The sequence below is a fragment of the Mauremys mutica genome, chromosome 2 (assembly GCF_020497125.1).
Source record: "Mauremys mutica isolate MM-2020 ecotype Southern chromosome 2, ASM2049712v1, whole genome shotgun sequence".
Lineage (NCBI taxonomy): Eukaryota > Metazoa > Chordata > Testudines > Geoemydidae > Mauremys > Mauremys mutica.
The window spans coordinates 214,875,814-214,895,798 of NC_059073.1; the positions used below are offsets into that span (position 1 = coordinate 214,875,814).

General features: G+C 44.9%; 1 protein-coding gene across 5 annotated transcripts in view; it reads right to left on the reverse strand.

Annotated features, from left to right (window-relative positions):
• TMEM108 (transmembrane protein 108) overlaps nt 1–19,985 on the reverse strand; it is a 353,527-nt gene that overhangs the window by 225,845 nt on the left and 107,697 nt on the right. For all 5 annotated transcript variants that reach the window (XM_045008164.1, XM_045008162.1, XM_045008161.1 and 2 more), the window contains one exon: nt 10,184–10,305. The gene's annotated coding sequence lies outside the window, so the exon portion shown is untranslated. The remainder of the gene's footprint in view (nt 1–10,183; nt 10,306–19,985) is intronic.

A 19,985-nucleotide genomic window follows, 5' to 3' on the forward strand; every position in this document is an offset into this window, starting at 1 on the left:
CAGGGCACAACCAGTTCAAGAGATGAAGTGACCATAGGACAGACAGACATAAGATCCAGCTTAACACAAAGCTGGATAAAGCCACGCTGATCACCAGTAAGCAGACAGCTAAAATTAACCTAGAAAAGTGCAATAAGAGGACGGAAGAGTTTTGTCAGCCTGAAAAAGTAGATGTCAAGCTCTGGTGAGGAGAACATGAGAGCAAGACAAGAATGACAAATATGCGTGATGGGGAAATATGGAGAAAATCTAAAGATGAGATATAGCTGAGGAAAGGAAAATCCTAGTGAATTGAGAAAGATGTTATTTTCTGTTTCTAAACAAATTTGAGAAGTAACAGTTCAGAGACTTTAGATGGCTCATGCTGAACAACACCTACCCCTTTCCACGATCAAACTCAGAGTTATTACTATTATTTATTGCTATTTTTATTAGAATTGGGCAATAAGTAGATGATATTACAGGATTTTAGCTACCCAAGAAAACTATCATTCCACTGAGATTCTTTTCAACAGGCTTAAATTTATAGCTGGAAAGCATGAATAAAGCCTACTATGGTGGGCAAGACAGCTTTCAAGTCAAAGAAAAATAGTAACTCTAAAACCCCTGCAGAGGTCACTTAATGAGAACTCTGCACACAAATGAGACTTCCACCATATGCTTATACAGGGAAACCCAATAGACCAAAGCAGAGAGAGAAATGGTACAAGGTGACTTCATCCCTCTGAAGTTATTCTTTGCTTAGCTAAAAAACAAAACAAATCTCTTCTGGAAATTGAGATGGAAAGAAAAAAAGAAGACTCAGCAACAAAATACAGAGCAGCTGAACCACCTGAAATGTATACAATACACCTGACCTACAAAATTTGATTAAGTTCAGCAGCTGAGACCCAGAAATGGAACTGAAAGGATGCTATTCTACTCAGGGCATTCACAAGAAGGGCAGTGCCAGATCTGAACATCGCTAAACAAATACAATATGACATCATCTTAGAATAGCCTGTACATTATAAAAGCCAAGTAGAAGAAATGAAGAATTAGGGCCTTGTGGAGTTCAGACATTAAATGTGTACATCACTGAGAGCTCACTACGATGTGTAATCAGACTCACCAGTGGATTGTATAGTTCACTGGACTGCAGCCACATAATACCAATATTTACCACTTTTTATCTTCACAGCATTTTCACAAATACATGCATACAACCCCCCCTCCATCCATTTCCACCTCCTTCCCCTACCAAAAAGGCAAATGATAAATGTTCTCTATTTTACTAATGGGGAAACTGAGGCTGACAAATGCTCTAAGGCCACAAAGTCAGTGATGGATCTGGGATTAGAAGACAGAAGTTCCTAACTCCTAACTTCATGCTCAGACCATACTTCTCTGTCACTCATTCTGGAGTGGGACTGTTGGAGTATGTCTACACTACGAAATTAGGTCAATTTCATAGAAGTCAATTTTTAGAAATCGATTTTATACAGTCAATTGTGTATGTCCACACTAAGCGCATTAAGTTGGCAGAGTGCATCCTCACTACCATGCCTAGCATCGACTTACAGAGCAGTGCACTGTGGGTAGCTATCCCACAGTTTCCGCAGTCTCCGCTGCCCATTGGAATTCTGGGTTAAGCTCCCGATGCCTGATAGGACAAATAATATTGTTGCGGGTATTTGGGGTATATTTCATCAGTCGCCTCTCCCTCCGTGAAAGCAATGGCAGACAATCGTTTTGTGCCAGACACCAGGGTGATTAGAAGAGCACAGCAAGGCGCGCTGCACATCAGAGAGGCTTTGAAAACCAGTTTCATGACTGGCCAGGCTTTGGTGTGACAATTGTGTGTGTTTCTCCTTTATGCAAACTCACCCCCTTTGTTGATTTTAATTCCCTGTAAGCCAACCACTCTCCCCTCTTCGAAATAAAGTAACTATTATTTTGAAACCATGCATTCTTTCTTTATTAATTAAAAAAAAATGAGATAACGGACAAGGTAGCCCGGGTGGGGTGGGGGAGGAGGGAAGGACAAGGCCACATTGCTTATTGTAGCCACACTAAAAATCAAATTGTTTAAATGACAGCCTGCTGTTGCTTGGGCCATCCTCTGGAGTGGAGTGGCTGGGTGCCTGGAGGGCCCCCCGCCCCGGCGTTCTTGGGCGTCTGGCTGAGAAGGCTAAGGAACATGAGGATGAGGGTAGGCGGTTATACAGTGGATGCAGCAGGGGTCTGTGCTCTTGTTGGCTTTCCTGCAGCTTCATCATGTCCTTTCCTGGCCTCTGCCACTGAATGCCTCCATGCATTAAGCTGTGCCCTATCAATGCGGGAGGACTGCATGAGCTCGGAAAACATGTCATCGCAAGTGCATTTTTTTCGCCTTCTAATCTGCGATAACCTCATGGACAGAGATGATGGGGGAGCGTAGAAACATTCTATGCTCTGCGATTCTGGGGGGACTGCATGGTCAACTGTGCTGCTAAGTTTGCCATGCTGACCAAACAGGAAATGAAATTCAAAAGTTCCTGGAGCTTTTCCTGTGTACCTGCCTAGTGCATTGGAATTCAAAGTGCTGTCCAGAGCAGTCACAATGGAGCACTCTGGGATAGCTCCTGGAGGCCAATACCATCAATTTGCATCCTCACTACCCCAAATTCGACATAGCAAAGCTGATTTTAGCACTACTCCCCTCACCGGGGAGGAGTACAGAAGTCGATTTTAAGAGCCCTTTAGGTCGACGGAACGGGGTTGGTTGTGTGGACGCATTCATTTTTAAATCGACCTAACACGGCTAAAGTGGACCTAACCCCATAGTGTAGACCAGGCCTTAGTTAATTGAACTGGGGTCACTATATTTCAGCCACACTAAAAGGCAAAATGAATCATGTGAAAGAATATTCCTCTAGTCCAACCCACAGAGGAAGATCTAGAACCAGCACAAAACATCAGCAATAGAATTCTGAGATAATCAAGAAAACAGATCAGAAATTTGCCGCATGAAGAGGGAGATGGTGGAATGTATGGGATAAGGAACAAAAGCAAAGGAAATATGAACAAACTCAAATAAGGGACATAGAGAAAATCATTAAATGAAGGAGTTGAGTTGGAATCAAGTATTACCATGAAAAATTGAACAGTGTGTTTGCGTATGATGTTCAAAAGCACCAGCCGTGAAGCACATGTTTATTTTTAATGTACGACATATGGTGAAACATTTCATCAAAATAAACTCACACGGATCTAAGGAGGCTTTTTTTAATTTTGTTTTTGTATTCTCCATATTATTATAAATGCGTCATGAATTTTAGGCTTGTCTATATGACATCACAATCCAGATTATGGGAATGTGAATTGTAGAGTTCTCTAATGTGTTTGCTGTAACTGCCCCATGTAGATGCTGGCGCAAACTAAAAGGTACCTAGTTCATGTTAATGTAGTCCCGTTTCAAATAAGCAAACTTTTGGTTCATTTCAGCAAGGTCTATACTGGACAGTTAGACCGCAACACACTAAAACTTTCTGTAATTCACATCCCCATATTTAGACAAGCCCTTTTTTCCCCTCTCTTATGATTGACAGGAAGTGAAAATGGGGCAGACTGACTATGTATAGCCAGAATTGTTTACAGATTGAAGTCAGAACAGAAGTAAGGTTCTAGTCCACATGGCAGTGAAGAAAAACTTGCAAATATGACATAAGTGTGATCTAGAAGCTAATAAAGAAGAAGGCAATAAAAAGAATCCAACATCTTTTTCCTCTCATGTTTTTGTGGGGCTTGGCGCATGATTTTTGAATATCTGTAGATGGAAATACTATGTTGCTTTTTCTGATAAATTTATATTTAATTTAATCTATTCCCCTTTCTTTTATATGCATTTGAAGGGATGCTGGGAGCTTAAACTTGGCCCCTAAACAAAACTGCATTAAAACAAGCTTTTATAAAACCTAAGGCCAATCAAAATCTGTCTCCACTTTTCTTTAAAACAAGCAAACACTTTTACTCAGTGTTCAGTGACTTCACTGTAGCACTAAAAACCCCAAAGTGAGACTGAGTAAACTAAAGTGCATCAGATGATGCTGATTTTCACTGTTCAAACTGAGCATAACATGCTTCTGTGATTAACAAAAGATAATATTTTAAATATTATACCTCTTGTATTTCTTTCAGCTTTGATAATGAAAATCAATGACATTTGTTGCACTTTAGTTTATCGTTAGTCTCCCTTTGGGGTTCTTAGCACTGCACTATTTGGTTTTTGAGCACTGAATGAAAGTGTTTACTTGTTTTTTTAAAATGGGGATATATTTTGATTGGCCTTAGGCTTTTTATAAAAGCTTGTTTTTACATAATTTGTATTTGCAGCCAAATCTAAGCTGTCAGCATCTTCTGAATGTGTATAAAAGAAAGGGGAAAAATATTAACAGAATAAAAAACAAATAGTTAAGAAAGCAGAAATAATGACAAATGTGATTTTTTAAATTCATTTTTAGCAATCTAAGATGTAATTAGTAAAGACATTTGCTTACAACGTGATTTTTACACTGACAGAATCCCTTTAGGAAGATCTTCATCTATAGGGAAAAGAATATGACATGGTGATTCTGTTTCAGCTACAGCTCACCTGTGCAGACAGACTAGCAGAGTTGAAAAATTCATTCTGACCTTTCCTTTGTAATGAGATGAACTTTCTCTGAAACTGGCAATCACTACATCTCTACCTCAATATAACACTGTCCTTGGGAGCCAAAAAATCTTACCGCGTTGTAGGTCAAACCGTGTTATATTGAACTTGCTTTGATTCACCGAAGTGCACAGCCCCGCCCCCTGGAGCACTGCTTTACTGCATGTTATCCAAATTCGTGTTATATCAGGTGGCGTTATTTCGGGGTAGCGGTGTACTACCCTATCCCACTTGCAGCACATCTATTTCCATTTCCTCCTCCCAAATGGCAACTACTTGGAATAAAATGATTTGATTTATATATGATCAAGAAATTTATGGATGAAAATTGAATGGATTGATCCTTAATTTAATTGAATCAAACTATTGTATTCAGGGCCAGCTCTAGGCACCAGCAAACCAAGCACGTGCTTGGGGGCAGCACAATTTCAGGGCGGCATTCCGGACACTTCGGCAGTTGCGCCTTTCAGAGGTTTATTTTTTGGTTTTGGTTTGGGTTTTTTTTGCTTTGGCAGTTGTGCTCCCAGAGGTTTTTTTTTGTTTTTTTTTTTGCTTGAGGCAGCAAAAAAACCTAGAGCTGGCCCTGATTGTATGGCTAGTCCAATCTTCAGTAGATCAACTCATTACCATAATGGTATTAATTCAATATTCAAGACTGGTACTATCATTCTCATTCTGATACAAACTAAGGACTGAATACACTATTTTCTGAAATCATATAGGAATATGTTTTAAAATAGTATTATTACAGAAGCACTGTGATGCAGAGTACTGCAAAAAAGAGAATTTCTTCCTTAAAACAAATAAAAATGAAAAAGAACCTGTACTGACTAATGCCATCTTTAAAGTTAATTAATGTTCATATAAATTTTACCAATTAAGGAATTCTCACTCCATATGGGAAGTTCCTTCCTAATTCCTGTTTGTTAGTGGTTAGCTTATAGCCTAAAATATGAGGGTTTAAATCCTCAGATGAAATAAAAAATGACCTTGTCTAATGTAACTGTGGATGTACTCAGCTACAGTATTGTTCTGGACTTTAAGTTCCCACATAAAAAACAGGTTCTTAATGGGATAACTCCATAACGTTAAGGACAATTGCAAAGTACTCTGTTTAGGAAGGAACAATCAGCTGCACACACACAAAACGGGAAATAACTGCCCAGGAAGGAGTACTGTACAAAGAGATCTGGGGGTCATAGTGGATCACAAGCTAAATATAAGTCAACAGTGTAACACTGTTGCAAAATAACAAATATCATTCTGGGATGTATTAGCAGGAGTGTTGCAAGCAAGACATGAGAAGTAATTCTTCCACTCTACTCTGGGCTGATTAGGTCTCAGCTGGAGTATTGGTTCAGTTCTGGGTGCCACATTTCAGGAAAGAGGTGGACAAATTGGAGAAAGTCCAGAGAAGAGCAACAAATGATTAAAGATCTAGAAAACATGACCTATGAGTGGAGACTGAAAAAAATTGTGTTTGTTTAGTCTGGAGAAGAGAAGACTGGGGGGGAACATGATAACAGTTTTCAAGTACATAAAAGGCTGTTACAAGGAGAAAGGGGAAAAATTGTTCTCCTTAGCCTCTGAGGATAGGACAAGAAACAATGAGATTAAATTGCAGCAAGGGCAGTTTAGGTTGGACATTAGGCAAAACTTCCTAACTGTCAGGGTTGTTAAACACTGGAATAAATTGCCTAGGAAGGTTGTGGAATCCCCATCATTGGAGATTTTTAAGAGCAGGTTAGACAAATACCCATTAGTGATGGTCTAGATAATACTTAGACCTACCATGAGTGCAGGGTACTGGAGTAGAGGACCTCTCAATGTCCCTACGATTTTATGATAAACAGAGGAAGGATGATCAAATTGTTAGGGTATTAGCCTGGTACTCGGGAGACTGGGGTTCAGATTTCTGCTCTGCTACAGATGTCTTGCATGACCTTGTGCAAGTCTCATTGCCCATCTGTGAAACACGGATAACACTACTTCCCTACCTCACAAGAGGGAGTTGTGAAATTGTCCTCTTGATCATGACTCATTAAAGACTGTGAGGTGCTCCGAAATGGTGATAATGAGAGCCATATAAGTACCAAAGATAAACGCTAGGAAACCTATCTATTTCTGCAGTGTACTTGGCAGGAAACTGGAGGGGACAGACTCTATATACTATGCACCAGGCATCTGGTTCCTCCATAGCCTTTTTGGATGAATCCCTTCATTAATTCTATCCCTCATATGAGGCATCATCATGTCACTAGGCCTCCTCTGCTCGTGTGGTGGATCCTTCCAGCACATTTGATTGCATTTAACTATACCTATGAGACTTTTCTCAAACACTGTATGAATGGGTTCAATGTTTGCTCAAATGTATATCGTTACATAGATGGAATACCAATACAGTGGTTGCCATGAAAAACTCAGGGCCAGATCCTCAGCTGGTGTAAATTACTGTAGCTCTTCTGACTTCAGCATTTACAGTAACTGCAGAATGGTGTGTAAAGCACTACTGTATTTCATTATTCCTAGGACAGAAAAGATCTGCAGCATCTCAGATACTATTTGCGTAGATGTTGTCTTTCTACATGGCAACAACCAACTGTGCATTACTCTTCAGGAGAAAATCCCAATTCCTCTTTGAGACCCACATTAAAAGCAAAGTTAGTTGTGACAGAGCAATTCCAAGTAAAGGCGACCCACAGGTCTTTTACATCAGAAATCACAACCACAACCGTGTTCTTATTAATTGTGAAGACTCTGATCTCTATCTGCACCACTTTTTGTTTGTTCCGTTTTGAACATAATATGTTGTGACCAACATGTCTAATACTAGTAGTAGTTAAATGGTGGTAAGTGCTAATATTCCACACCGTCGGTTGACTTTGTTGTTACTTCTGTACCATAATATCTGCCTTGGGAGGGTTAGCTTCTGAGGCTATTTCATGATTTGCCTCATGAAGAATTAATGACTCTTCTTCTAACATGTTCTCGTGTAGCAGTGGGAAAAACTTGTATTGCTAGTTGCTATCTCATCTTTTGGCTTCAAGCAGCTCTGGGAAACATACTGCAAAAGCTCATTGCTGGGGATAAGGGAGCAAAAGAGCTAAAAGACAGTTTGGCTGCTTCAGATTAAGTAGGAAGCATTATGGAGAAAATGTTCTGACTTATGTCACATACTAAAAATTCAGTGACATTTGCCCTGAGTACTTACTGTGCGAGGCATATGCCAGGAGAAATTACATGGTTTGTAGTGCACTCTCTGACCAGTCCCCACACAGCTTCAAACACCAAGCGTTCAGAAAATGCAGAAAACAAGATTCTTCTTTTGGATCAGCTTCCTCTAAACTGCTCAGATTCTAAGCAGAAATATATGTGCTGAGAGTATTGCAAACACCATTACAGACATTGCTTAAATAGAGTTTTTTCCCTTTACTTCTAATGAATGCACACCTATTTTTGAGAGAAAAGTTGCTTCCACTTCCATAAGAATGTCATATTTAACCTTAGAACTCTAGCATTTTCTAGCTTTGCTGTACCAGTAAATGAATACTTTACAAACTGTACAGTACATAGAATATAGTTCAAACTAACAATCACACATGCTCAAGCTATGCCTATAATAGGTAACAGGTAATTGTGCATGCATAATAGGTAGATGTGTATGAAAATTGGTAACAATGCAAAAGTCCCCATTTGTGCACGTAAAGTGCCTGTCTGCCCATACATATAGGTATTTTGTAGGTGCAAATTAGGAGTCTACATTTCAAATTGGCCTTATGCCTACAGTTTCCAAAAGATTAAAATAAAATGTCTGTTCTTTGTTTGGCCTTTCTGGTAGTAATTGCTTACTTGGTAATTAAAGTATCCCACTTACAAATATCTGATTGGCAGAACCCTAAGGTGACATTACTCAGCTTTTTGGATCTAGAGTTCCAAAAGGGATGGGGAAAATGTACAGGTCATCAAATATGCAAAAGCATCATCAAGGGTTTTAATAACAACTCAGTGTAGTTCTGACTTGTGAATTACCCTCTTTGTTTTATGGTTGCAATAGCTAATAAATTATTCAATCTGCAGGGGCTTTTTTCATTTTGCATTACATATGTCGTATAAGTCACATCTGATTCACTGTAACACAATGGAGCAAGAGAGAAGCAAAATATTTGCAGAGAAAAGCAAACAGCAGTCAAAATCAGACTTTTTTTACTTTATTATGAACCAAAAAAGGGGCCTCTTAATGAAAAATTGACTAACTTTTGTGAATTTCCACTTAAAAATTGGCTCATTTACCAGCAAAATGAGCTCATTTTATTGAAAGATGACTTTGAAATTTGAAAATAGAGATGTGAAATATGAACAGTCATTGTTTCAGTGTAGAAAATAGAGATTTCATTATATTCTGCAGAGAAACTAGATTGTCCAAAACTTCAAAACATTTTGTGGGAGTTTTACCAATTTTGAGTATCTCTAAATTGGAGCTGCACTATTTGAGATTCCTTAATCTAGCTCTCTAAAAGCTTTCCTTTAAAATCACATCGTATCAGTCAGGGCGATGAGTCCTTGAACTGATTTAGCAGCAGCTGTCCAGGTTTTAGTTCACATGTGAATGCTTGTGGTGTCCATCAACCAGCAGGCAGTCTGTTCTTATGCTCCCTAAATAACTTCTGGGCAATTTCACACATTTCTCAGTCTGAAACCAAATGGTAAAAATGTTTAAAAGGGTGCCAAGAATTACACTTACCCTCAACAACTATGCCACAGTGATGTTATGTTATATCTTTGTAAAACCCAGAAGAACCAAGAAATTGAGACACTATTGACAAAATTCTCCACCTTACCATACCTTTAATGCAAACAACCAAATGAGGGATCCAGTGTTGTGGGGCAGGAAATGATCCAAAATGAAGGACAAAGTGTTAGTAGCTCAAAGCAAAAATACAAGAAACTTACTGTCTTTGCCATCTATTTATAAACACTTCCAGGGTTTATGATTTCCTGTGTCAGTCATGTACAATTATAAAATTGAAATATCACTCCATGATTTTTTGAGGGTGAGGTATATTTGGGTTTGTAACAAGAGACAGTTTAGAGGGATGGTTCTCTCCCGTTTGAAAGATATCCTACAATGAGGTATGGGTTTCAAAGATATTGGATCCACATCAGGAGGCTTTGAGATAGTCTCAAAAAAAAAAGTCTCAGCTGGGGAAAGGACCTCTTATTAGCAGATGAAGTATCTAAAAATAAAGGAGACTACACAGCTGGGGAATATTTACAGAACATATTGGCTTTTTTTAGTCGGCACTTCACTTTCATATAGTAAGAGCCTAAATTTCAGAGAATCTGAACATTTGCATCTGCCACTGACCTCTGAAAACTCAGGCCTTTTTTATCTGTATTTTTAGCCTAGTTACAAGTTCATCATATGCCACAAATTACTAGGACTGAACCACTGCACTGGACACTGGATGTTCTGTAATAAGCAGAAGCAGCAATGGCAGAAATTTGTCTTACCTTAGAGTGGGATGTGTAGACGCCTTCAAACGCATCTATATTCTCATAGCCCATTGAGTCTGTTCTCTGTTCAACTGTAGATTCTGCTTCTTTTTGCTTTTTGCATTGCTGGCTGGTGCAAACTGTAAATTTACAGAAGTGGGTGTGTTATGCCAAGATGCTTATCCATATCTCATTCTGCAAGGCATTCAATTTAAATGCACATGGCACTGTGCCATGTGGCTCCTATTCCTCTGAAGTGCTTTTAGTCCCATGACCTACACGCAGCAATGTTTCTGTAGGTCATTGATTTTTTGGAAGATAAATAGGCAGATGGACGAGTACAAAGGTAATTCTAAGGGATTTTCTTTAACATCTTTACAGAACCTCATATTCAATCAATGAATGTCATATTTAAGAACATGGTCTTGTCTTACTTGAATTCATACATAAGAAACTTTTAATTGTTGAGTTCTGTGTGAACATCTATGTTAAAGGTTTATCCTGATAGAAAGGAGTGAATTATTTTTAATTCAGAATATTTAATTTAAATGTCAATTGTAGTAATCTGGTTTTTTTTAAACTGGAAGTTGGTAGGATAGAGGCAGATTCTAGGACCTTGCAGAGAGAAACAGAAATATTCTGCTGATTCATCCCAGGAATTAGACCAGATGAGACTCATCTGAAACTCAGGGAGTATAAACAGGTTGAGAGGCTCTCTAAGGCAGAGGGAATGCTCATGGGGCAGTGCAGTGGGTCCTACAGGGAGACACCCCAGGAATAGGCAAACTCAGAAGGAAGTTCAGGCTCAGATATGTTTGTTATTTAAGATAGCAATAAAGGAAAACCGCAGGACAGGGTGTGTTTGGATAATATTCAGTGTGTGTGCCATGTCAAAAGCAGGGTGGGAACAAGAGGGTGGTAGAAATGAAGGAAATCCATATCAGAGCTTGTTCTATGCCACAGTTAAGGGAACCACAGTGAGGTTCCTCCACAAGTGAAGAAATCCACTGGTGGCTGGGGATAACAAAAGAAACCTACTATTCTATACCACTGCCACTACTTTACATAGTGGAGGTTAACATTTCAAAATGAACATTATTACAGGACACTAGATGAATGTGTTCAACTGTATCAGTGGCAATAGATGTGGTGTAGCCTGCAGTGGAGAACAAAGAGAGGAATGGACGAGGAGTGAGGATGCTGAAGAATTTGTGAAAAGCCATCTGGAATTGTGTGTTTTCTTGATGGCTCAGTAAGATTAATTACTCTGATGAGGCACAAACTCAGTTCAAATACTGAGATGAACCTAGAGGGAAATAACATAGGCGATCCCTTGAATCTGCCCTTATAAACAAAATACGACCGCATTATATTGTATCCCTCGAACATGGGTGTTCCTACCATGTTTGACCATGGCTGCAGAATACTGTATTATTTTAAGGGAGTTTGCCACACTTAGCAATGTGAGCATGGGTATTAAGACTTTCTATAGCTCATATGATATAAAGTCCAGAAGTGTCATGGGGATAACTAACAAAATATCTTCAGTCTTGTGCAGCGGCTCCTTACCAGAACATACATTGAACTAACTGCCCCAACTAAGGCTAAAGGAAGAAAATATTTGAATGAAATAACATACACAGGTGTAAATCTGGAGTAGCTCCCCCACTGGTTTCAGTGTCAGGTGTGACCGAGATTGGAATCAGGCCATAGAGCCTTACTAGATTTAACAATGGATCCCAAATGCTCATAACTCCACTTATACGTACATTTGTACTACTTCTTAGAATCCTCACCTGGGAAAGTCAGAGAATTTTTTTTTTTGGTAATGACTGGTTTTACTATGTATATTCTATACCAGGGGTCGGCAACCTTTCAGAAGTGGTGTGCTGAGTCTTCACTTATTCACTCTAATAGCACCCCCTGGGACAGGGCCCGTGCAAGGATATTTTGCCACCTAGGCGAAACTTCCACCTTGCACATCGGTTCATTGAGGGGCAAATCCCCAACGAGCCTTCATAGACCCCAGGGGCCAGCCGTGCCCAGGGGCTGCTCCCCAGACCAGGTTCCCCCCCTCCCCGCCCCCTGAACTCCCCTGGAGGGTGCACAGCCCCCCTGCAAGCCCTCTCAATCCCACCCAGGTGGCCCCCGCCCTGAGTCCACTCACTGGCTTTGTCGGGCTTGGGCCACTGCAGCAGCTCGGCAGGGAGGATCCACCTTCCGGAGGCACCAGAGAGCCAGAGCATCCCGCTTGCGGCAGCAGCGAGCCCCAGCCATGGAGGAGCCAGCGTGGTGCAGGGGGGCAGCAGCCCTGCAAAGGCAGTGGTGGCACCACTAGCGGGGAGCAGCTGCACCCTCCTGCCCAGGCTGTGCCCCGGCAACCCCCGGGGGTGCCTGTAGGCTGCAGTGGATGCCAGCCCCCATGCGCCAGCCCCCATGCGCCCCCTGGCTCCCTCCTTGCCTAGGGTTACCATCTTTCAACAATTAAAAAAGAGGGGAGAGCCCTGCCCTAGCCCCCATCCACTCCCTCCCACTTCCCACCCCGATTGCCCCGGTCAGAACCCACCCCCACCCACTCCTTGTCCCCTGACTGCCCCCTCCTGGAACCCCTGCCTCTATCTGCCCCCCAGAACCCCACCACCTACCTAAGCCCCCCTGCTCCTTGTCCCCTGACTGTCCCCTCCTGAGACCCTCCCACCCTAACTGCCCCCCAGGAACCTACCCCCTACCTGTCCCGACTGCTCCAACCCTTATGAACACCCCTGCCCCCAAACAGACCCCCGGGGACTCCCAGGCCCCATCCAACCACTCCTCGCCCTGACAGGACCCCTAGAACTCCCAACCCATCTAACCCCCCCTTGCTCCCTGACTGCCCCCCGGGACTCCCCTTACCAGGCCCATGCCAGTCAGACACTAGTTCCACGTGGAGGCAAAACATGCTGCCGGGCTGCTGTGCACACAGCCCCTCCCCCGCAGGGTACTGAGGCAGCGGGGGAAGGGGCTGCAGGAGGGGCAGTGGCGGTGGCAGCAGCTCACACTCCCGGGAGCTGCAGAACCAGAGCAGGGTGAGGAGGGTGTCGGGGGGCGTGTCTGCCCAGGCTGGCCCGGTGCCCCCCCGGGGGGGGCTCCTGCAGCAGATGCATGCGGGCAGCGGGCCTCATGCACTCCCCAGCTCCCCCCTCGCCGCGCTCAGGCTCTGCAGCTCCCGGGAGTGTGAGCTGCCGCTGCCCCTCCCGCAGCAGGCTCAGGGCCCCGTGCCCCGGCAGCTCACACTCCCAGGAGCTGCAGAACCCAAGTGCGGTGATGGGGGAGCCGGGGGCCGCACCTGCTGCCAGTCTGGGGTCCCGGCCTCCGGCCCCGCTTCACTCAGCCAGCCGCAACCCCAGCTGGCAGCTGCGTGCCAGGCAAAATCGGCTGGCGTGCCAAAGGTGGCACGCGTGCCGTAGGTTGCTGACCCCTGTTCTATATCTTGCTAATCTTGACCTACACACTTGAGGAAGACACTATAGACCTTTAACAGTTTAATCCAGCACGCACTGATCACACCTTTGATGTCTTTGAATCTGAATTTTATAGGTTGAGCAAAATCCTTCCCTATATTCTTGATGACTTTCCAAAATGTTAAAGCAAAGGTCACTAAAAACCCTGGGACATATCCATAGTTGGTGTAAAATAATACAGCTCTTCTGATTTGGGTGGCCCCACCCCAGTTTACAGCAGCTGAAGATCTGGCCCAAAGGATTAAAGAAGGCATAGCTATATAATGAATTATTTTGATTATGGAGGGCCCACAAACTAACTGGATATTTTAAAATCATAGTAAATTTGTGTGTATATATACAGTCCAGTGAAGCCTGTACAACAGACCACCCTTATTATGCAACCTTTCATGTTTAAACCAGCACAGTGTATTGTAATACTGTACTCCATTACAGAAATCAAAGGCTCTGTTGGGACACTGTAAGTAACAATTCCAACACATACACAGGCAGGGCTTAACTTCCTCTTAGATACCCCCCCACTCCCAAAATCAAGCCAACAACAACATATTAAAACAAGACGACTTAACACTAAGATAAAGATACAGCTCCATATATTAGTGGAGGTGCTGTATGCACTGATCATTACACTATCCCCCAAGGTACTGAATGTAGCTCTGTTGCATGGCTGCTAGAGGACCATATCCATTTGCAACTGAATGTCTGTGGCTTTGAGTTGCCAGGCATCTAGTCAAAAAGGGACCCTGGTGGCTCCGTTCAAAGTCCGGTTGGTTTTGCAGCAGGGCTAAGTCAGTCTCCCTGCCTGCCCTGGTTCTGCACAGCTCCCGGGAAATGGCCGGCATGTCCCTGCAGCCCCTAGGCGCAGGGGCGATCAGAAAAGCTCTGTGTGCTGCCCCTGCCCCTAGTGCTGGCTCCATAGCTCCCATTGGCCGGGAACCACATCCAATGGGAGCTGCAGGGGTAGCACATGTGGGTGCAGGCAGTGCACGCCGCACAGAGAGGCCTGACTGCGCATCTACCTAGGGGCCGGACATGGTGGCCGCTTCAGGGAGCAGTGCAGAGCCAGGGCAGGCAGGGAGCCTGCCTTCGCCGTGCTGCGCCACCAACCGGGAGCTGCCCGAAGTAAACGCCGCCCGTCTGGAGCCCACACCCCAAACCTCCTGCCCCAGGTTGGAACCCCCTTCCTCACCCTAACTCCTTCCCAGATCCCGCACCACCACCCGCACCCCAACACCTACCCCAGGTCAGAACTCCCTTCCTCACCCTAACTCCTTCCCAGATCCCGCACCTCCACCCACACCCCAACACCTACCCCAGGTCAGAACCCCCTTCCTCACCCTAACTCCTTCCCAGGCCCCACACCCTGAACTCCCTGCCCCAGGTCAGAACCCCATCCCTCACCCTGACTCCCTCCCAGAGCCCGCACCCCAACCCCCTACCCCAGGTCGGAACCCCCTCCTGCACCCAAACTCCCTCCCAGAGCCCTCACCCCCTCCCGCATCCCAATCCTCCACCCCAGCCCTGAGCCCCGTACTGCACTCCAAACCCCTTGGCCCCAGCCCAAAGCTCCATCCTGCACCCAAAACCCCTCATCCCTGGCCCCACCCCAGAGCCTGCACCCCCAGCCAGAGCCTGCACCCCCCCACACCTCAACCCCCTGCCCCAGCCCTGAGCTCCTCCCACATCCTGAACCCCTCATTTCTGGCCCCACTGCAGAGCCCGCACCCCAAGCTGGAGCCTTCCCCCTCCCTGCCCCCCAACCCCCTGCCCAGCCAAGAGAAAGTGAGTGAGAGTCGGAGAGAGCGAGTGACAGAAGGAGCAGGGCTGGAGTAAGTGGGGGTGGGGCCTCAGAGAAGGGATGGGGCCTTGGGCAGGGGCGGGGCAAGGGTGTTCAGTTTTGTGCAATTAGAAAGTTGGTAACCCTACTGTGGTCCCTTGAGTGATCATGTAAGGCTTGTTTAACTATATATTCCCCCATTTCTTCCTTTGCCTGCATAGTAAGAGGGTGCATGGATAAATCATTATATTTCTGTATCTGCTTTGTTCAAGTAGATGCCTTATGAAAGGTGCTTTTGTGATGCCTTATGAAAGAGCACTTCCTGGTATGCTCCAGTAATGCCTCAATAGATAGAGAGTACTAAAGGTGGAACACACAGGGTTTGGGTTTTTTTTAATCTGGCTGCTATTTTGAACACTGCAAATTGACAGCAGCAGTGCTCTATACCCTGGGATTCAGCAGCAGCAGCCAGCCTGTTTTGATGTGGAGAGGAACTGGATGCTCTGATGAGCACATGACTCCATTCAAGTCACAAGACAGGAGCTGCACAGCTAAACTTATTATTACACCATATCAGAGCTGTCAGTTTTGAGTCTTAGCACAGCATTGTGCAAAAGGGCAAGCGTTCTGGGTGCTTTCAGAATAGCACATATCCACCTCAGCATAGGGCTCCCTGTCATAACACTCCTCTTTCTTTGATTCACACTAATGTCACTAAGCTATATACTATGGCTACATTAAACCCTTTCATAATTGCCCTTAGTACAAGAACACTCCTCTATGACACTCAACATTGTTGACTCTCACTAATGGCATTACACTGAGGGTGGTACAACCAGCTTCTTTCAAACAATGTGCTGGTTGGTTATTTCCAGCATTCATTCCTCCTTCTTTCTCCTTCCCCTTGCTCTGCATTCTCATAGACACCACCCACTGCCTGGATATAGCATTCTTTCCCCTCTTGACTTCAACAGAGATATGCCATTCCCTTCTAGTCTCTACCTTCCTCCTTGCCTGCTGTGCACTGAAAGCCCATGAGGCTTAGGCTCCAAAGTGCCTAAATCACCTTTGAAAATGGGACTCAGGTGGCTTGTGAAAATCCTACCTTTTTCTCTCTCTCCACCCCTTTCCTAAGGTTCGCTTACTGCCCCAGTCTCTCGTTCCCCTCTTCCCCAACCATGTAGGGACACACTCCGCACTGTCTCAGTACTGTAGTACCATATTGAGCATTCCTGGAGGAAGGAATAGTGAACTGTCTTCTCAGAGTCTTCACTTGAATGAAGGAGTTGGGACGTTTATAGAACTCTGGAATATTCTGGTCTCTCGTGTGTTGCCAGAGTCAATGCTGAACTATGGCGGGAAGGGAAAGGTATACTTACATGGCCTCATTTTTAAAGGGCAATGAGCAACCACAAATCCTACTACAGACATTAATGGGAGATGTAAGTAATTAGCACTTTTTGGAAAGAAGGCTAACAGAAGGCACCATGAGAAACCTCAATATTGGCTATGGTTCAGCTATTGGCCACAAAAAAAACCAAATTATAGCAATCGTTTTAGAAACATGATTCTTAGATTAAATTGTTACGAAGTTTTGATATCAAATCTAAAAGTAACCCCTTTCACTGCTGTAACCCTTGATTCCCATCCTCCTCCCCTGCGTTTGTGACTTCCCCCCCTTGTTACATATTGTGTCTAAGCTTAGACAGTAAGCTCTAGGGAGCAGTGACCATATATTATCTGTATTTGTGATGGACCTATTACATTATGAAGGCTAGATAAATATGAATAATATATTGCAGTCCTATGGTATCTTCTACTGAAAGCAATATTTTGGGTACACAGGTTGGTCACTAATGAGTCTTTAATAGACTTCTGTACATGACAATAATAATAATACTTGGTTCTTATATAGATCTTTCCATCTGGCAATCTCAAAGTGCTTTATAAAGGAAGGTCAGTATCATTATTCCCATTTTATAGATGGTGAAACTGAGGCATAAATATTAAAATGACTTGCCCCAGGTCATCCAGCAGATCACTGGTAAAAATGGAAACAGAATTCAGGTCTGCTGACTTCCAATCCAGTGCTTGATCCACTGGACCATGCTGCCTCTCTATCTGGAAAAAAAAGATTCTGAAAAATCTCATGCTACCAACGTGTGCCTAGTTTTCACTTTAAATTGGCTAGTTACTTCAATCAGTTGTAGGAACTACTGGAGAGTGTTGTGACAGCTGCTAGTGGGGTGGGCAAAACTAATCACATGGCGGCTTCCCTAACGTGCTCAGCCAGTGATTCTTGATGGTAGCATGTGTTTCTGCCTTTACGTTCATGGAGAGCATTTAAATAGGTCTCTGTTCCCTGTCTCTCTACAAGAACCTCACTAACATGACTAAGCCAATAGAAATCCGATCCTGAACAAAAGGACGCGGATTTCATTTGCAGACTTCCCACTGTACGAATGGAAGGTCTTGATGAAACAGTGTAAACTAAAGACTAAACCAAATTGTAAAAGAGGCTACTGAATAAGCGATATGACTATTCCTCTTGAGTTCTCCTTAGAAACATGAGCCCCAATGGTCACAGCTGCTAACAGCAAACTCTGTGCTTCTATATCATAACATCCTGCTGCATTCCCCACTTGTGGCAGAGGTGGCTTGCCTGCCGAGGGTCCGCTGGTCCCGGGACCAGTGGACTCTCCGTGCTTGGGGCGGCAAAATGTCTAGAGCCGCCCCTGCTTGTGGCATCATGTTATCGGTCTCTTCCTTCAGATCATACATCTGAAGAGAGGTTCCCACAGCAACTTTAGCTGGCAAAACTTCTCTGAGACATTGCAGCACTGTGTGGATAAAATCCTGCCGTCTAGCACACAAGGAATGAAGAGCACAGGGAACCTCTTCCTCCACAAAGCCAGCAAGCCAGTATCTCTCCACGGTGCTTAAGAGGGCAGTATGAAAGAGGGCCAATAATTGCACCACCTCATCCACCACATCTCTAAGGGAGTGCTATGAACATGCTAAACGGTCATGACTAGCGCTTCAGCTAGCTAGCACATATGCTGTGGTCAGCAGCAAGCACAATCCAGCAGCAGCAGAAACAGCTGCCTTTTTCAGTAAGAGCACAGTCTAAGTCAGGGGTGGGCAAACTATGGCCTGTGGGCCGGATCCAGCCCCTCAGGGCTTTAGATCCGGCCCACGGTGCTGCTGGCATCACGTCCCTGTGGCCCCCAGATGGGGGCGGGGCTGAGGGCTCCGTGCATTGCCTCCAGGCACAGCCCCCCGCAGCCCCCAATGGCCGGGAATAGGGAACCGCAGCCAATGAGAGTTTCGGGGGAGGTACCTGGAGGCACGGCAAGGGCAGCACATGCGGACCCCTCCACCTCCACCTCCTCCAGGGGCCGCGTCTGGGAGCAGCATGGGGCGGGGGACAGGGCAGGCATGCAGGGAGCCTGCCCTGGCCCCAGTGAGCACTGCTGCCACCGTGGAGCCACTTGAGGTAAGTGGTGCTGGGCTGCAGCCCAAACCCCGCCTGCACCCCACCCCCCAACTCCCTGCCCTGAGCCCCTGCCTGCACCTCGCACCCCTCCTGAACCCCAACTCCCTGCTATGAGCCCCCTTGTGCACCCTCCGGCACCCCAACCCCCTGCCCTGAGCCCCCTGCTGCACCCCAACCCCTGTGCACCCCAACCCCCTGCCCTGAGCCTCCTGGCGCACGCTGCATCCCTGTGCACCCCAACCCCCTGCCCTGAGCCTCCTCCCACAGTCCACACCCCTCCTACAGCCCTTCCCTGAGCCCCCTCATACACCCTGCACCCCTCTTCTGCCCCAATCCCTTGTCCTGAGCCCCTTCCTGTACACCACACCCCCTCCCACACCCCACACTCCCTCAAGCACCCCAACCCCCTGCCCTGGCCCTGCATACAATTTCCCCACCTAGATGTGGGCCTCGGTCCAAAAAGTTTGCCTACCCCTGGTCTAAGTGCTCCCACAGTCCACTGCCTCAATCTACTATGAGACATCCTGCCCTGGCTGACAGTGGGGGCAAGCCTGGCAGTTTTTTTCCCCCCTCCAGCCACAGTAGGATTTATCCTTTTATTGTATGGGTTGGATCGACAGCACTGCAAACTACTGACCACATTTCAGCCTCAAACTTAGTGCTTCTCACCAGATAAGCTCAAGGAAATCAGCCATGGCACACGTGTTCAAGGGCACAAGCAATTTTCTTTGCGCACGGTGCAAACTAGATCAAAGAGTAGAATCTGGTCCTGAACAGAAGTGTCTGAAATAGCCACCTAGAGTAAATACCCATTTTAGTTCTGGGTAAAATGGGAGCCTTCACTATGTACCTCTTTTCTTTTGTGGGTTTGAGTCAGAAAGTTAATGTTAATTTTCCTAGTCTACCCACTGTGGCCATTATATGCCTTGGGACAAATTCTTCTCAAGCTACACCAATGAAAGTACATTAACCGGAACAGTTCAGCGTATATCTATACTAGATTTTTTTATCTTGTTCCTTGAGCTAACTGATCGCAATTAACTCAAG